We start from the raw sequence: 3,734 nt of genomic DNA, 5'->3' as shown, positions 1-3,734 counted from the left end.
CTCAGTAAAACCAAACTATCTGGGAAAACAATTACCCGATTAGAAAGCCACGACCCATCCACCACACACCAAGAACCACCGCAAGCACCGCGAAGCCTCCCCCAAGCAACCAAGGAGAAACCAGGACACACACACCAAAACAGGAACAAAAAGACAACCAAGCCATGCCTGAGAGGGGGGGGGGGGGGACCGAGCATGGCATGCGCATCAGGCAGCAACACGCGTCCGCTGCCGTCGACGACCTCGTACACGATCCGCACGTTCGTCTCGAGCTCGTCTGGCGCATCGATCTCGTCCTCCGCCTCGCTCACGAAGACCAGCGCCTTGTATGGCCGCGCCGTGGGCGCCACGCTGCTGCTGCCCTCCCCGCTTGTTGGAAAGTACGCGTAGATGCCGTCCTTGAGTGTGGACCCGGACTCGTCCTCGAGCGTGGGAAGCGTCGACAGCGGGTCGCCGTGGCTCTTCTCTTCAAACGCCGTGCCTGCCAGCTCGGAGGGCGGCTCGCCCATAAAGGGCCTGCACACGTACAGGTCGCCGAGACGGTAGTCGAGCTTCTCGATCTCTTTTTGTACTGTCTTGAGCGAGCCCTTGATCCTTGCGAGCGCTGGCACGTCCGAGGCCCTCCTCGCCTTGCGTTGCTCGTCTTGCAGCTCGCCCCTTCGGCTGTCCTGCGCCGTCGACTCCTCTTCGAGCGCAGCCTTGCCACGCGACGTCCAATCCGCCACCTGCGGACGCGAAAGAGCGTCAAGGAGGTGTGTGGTGGTGACGGTCTCAGGCGGCGAGGCGCACCCTCGTCGCCACGACATCCTCAAGCGCGCTCAAAGAGAAGGTGCCGCCGCCATCGTGCAGGCGCCGCAGGAGCGCACACATCACCTCGTGCCGTTCCTGCGGATCGGGATGCCCACCCGCCGCGCAGAGGAATGCGTGCAAATCACCGAGCGGTCCGACCGCCGTGTCGAGGCGGTAGAGGCTGGCCCGTGGTGGGCCGATGGTGAGGCCGAGATCCTCCGCGCTCGCTCCGAGCACGAGCACGCCTGCCGCCAGGGTGGGTTGGGGAGTGAGCGCTGCGCCGCAGGAGTGAGCGAGGCGGGCGGCCGCGAGGCGATGCACACTCTTGCTCAGCGACGACTCGCGGTGGACTGGCGGCGCCTCGCTGCCACCCGGTGCTCGCGGCAGAGGTTTCGTGGAAGGCGGTCGCCGCGGCAGCTGGGACGTCGTGGCCGAGATGTCGCGCCGGGTGATGGTCCAGGTGATGCAGGCGTCGCCATCTGAAACCTTGATGCGCTTCTCGGGTTGCTTCAAGAAGCTTCTCGCGTCAATAAAGCCGGACTTCATTGCAATCGCCTTCCCATCTTGCTGGCCGCCACACGCATCCTTAGCTGTGCCGTTTTTCCGCCCGTCCTCGATGAAGTCGTTCCACCACGCGGTAAACTCGGTGCTGCTCAGCCGAAGAGTCTCCTTTGCCGGGAACGCTTCGTAGCCAGGGTGCTGCTCGACGCCTCGCAGCTCGAGCTTGAACGCTTGGTCGGCGTCCGCCATCACTGAGTACTCGTACCTCAGGCCGAGACGAGACTTGAGCGGTGTGGACGATGGCATCCCAGACGCGTCTCCGCCGCCTGCGCCCGCGGCTGCAGGTGAATCGCTGCCAGCCTCATCGTCGACTTGCGGCGCCATGGAGACTTGCGCGCCCTTTTCCGCTTTCGTGAAAGAAGAATTTACAACACGTCTATCTCACAGCAGACAGGCTCGACACAGGTGCGAACTGGCGCGTGCTAGTACTATCACAGGCACACGTGAAAGAAGAATTTTACAACAAAGCCGGTCGCACAACACGATTCACGCGACAGGCAAGGCACGGGCGACGGCTTCCTCAGAAGCCGTCGTCCTCACCGTAGCCGTCGTCGGACCCCCAATCAGGGGGACAGTCGAACTCGCGAGCACCGTGGTGCTCGCCGAAAAGACCATCCCCATCCCACTCCCCCTCATCCCAACCCCCCCCACCTGCGCGCCTACCCCGCCGATGGCCGGTGGGGCGGGAAACCCCGCCCCACCCACCATTGCGCAGCAGGGGTTCGAGGTCCTCGCTGAGCAGCAGAAGCCGCCCAGCCCGGACCTCGTCCCTCCACCCCTCCCTCTCCCAGCACCGGTCACCAGCCCAACCCTCCGCTACGAGCACCTACGCTCGAGTACGAGTGCCTACGCTACTAGATGCCCCACTCCTTCCTCCTCCTCCTCCTCCCCCTCCTCCTCCTCCTCACTCGCCGCACCCTCGATGTACCAGCGAGGGCGGAGGGCGCCCGTCGCCGGTACCAAAAAAGAAATCCGGTACCTAACTGCTGCTACCCCGTACCTAACTCAGTGCAAATCACCTAACCTAACTCAAGCTACCTTACCTTAAGTTCGACACCCTACGGTAGCAGAATGCCTTGGCCGGCGCTCCGCCTGATTGATTGATGCACTTGGAGCACTTGGAGTGCGGTCATCAACCGCACGCCCAGGACCGGGGAGCTAAGAAGCGCAGTAGCGCACCCAGTTGGCCAGACGATTGGGATCGGGTTACGGGCTAGAGAGCCGGCGCACAAATACTTGATTTGCAGTCGGATTTTTCCGCGCCTCGAAATTCATTCATAACAATCGCCTCGCCGCTCCACAATGCCTTTCTCCGTTGCCTCCAGCCGCGCGGCGCCATCGTCCTCGATCCAGTGCCGGCCTGTGACAAGCTTGGCAGCTCGCGGATCGACGATCGCCACGAGCTGCTGCCCGGCGACCGCCGCTCGCCTTCGACGACAGTCGCAACAATCGGCGGTGAGCGGCACCTCCTTGGCCCAGCACTGGTGTTATCACGTCTCAGCTGCTTCATTGCCATGTCCAGTTATGGCGGAGACGCGCTGATAGCATTCCTGTGCACGCAGTTGGACCAGCACGGCCATCGGGTGCGTGGCGCAAAAAGACCTGTTTGCGCTGTCTTCGATATCAGCGGCTATATGCGCTGCTGCGCGTACCTGTGACGCACACATGTTGATCACATCCATATACCTCACTAACATACAGCTGGCGAGCCTTGCATCCCTCGTCTGGCCATGCTGTGCATCATCTCACCGTATGCAGCCGTATACGCCCACGGTGCTCACAGGGTCGGGCGTCACGGTGCTCGTGGCAAGCATCTCCGTCACTCTTGTGACTTGTAGGCTTGGTGGTGTTGCCTCCGGTGCTACTGCTGGCTAGGGTGCCAATGGCGCGACGGGAGGCGGCCATTGGCGCCACTACAGCAACGATTGTTACGCCGTGGAAAAATCCGGTTTCGTGCCCCGAACCGGCCGACACGTGGCCGCATATATGTATATACCACGTCCGTATGGGCTGCACAAGCCAAACCACGCTCATCACAGCTTGCCACAGTGTGGCTCCTGGCAGTGGTAAGCCATTCTTGGTGTACCAGCTCACAGCAGGGCCGTTTGATCACGATTGTTACACGGCGGGAATCAAGTATTTGTGAGACAGCCCTATCGAGGAAGATGTGGCCGGGTCGTGGGAAGGCAGCCCCCGTGGGAAAGCCCCCCCGGCCCCCTCCCGACACCGGAGCGGTGCTCAGGGGGCACGCCCCCGTGCACCACCCCCGCCTATGAACTGCACCACTCCCGATCGGGGGCGGTGCTCCGGGGGCACGCCCCCGTGCACGCCTCCTCATATGACAGCGCACGGGGGCGGTGCTCCGGGGACACGCCCCCATGCAC

The sequence above is a fragment of the Emiliania huxleyi genome, assembly GCF_000372725.1.
Source record: "Emiliania huxleyi CCMP1516 chromosome Unknown EMIHUscaffold_184, whole genome shotgun sequence".
Classification (NCBI taxonomy): domain Eukaryota; phylum Haptophyta; order Isochrysidales; family Noelaerhabdaceae; genus Emiliania; species Emiliania huxleyi.
This window is presented reverse-complemented; position numbering follows the sequence as displayed.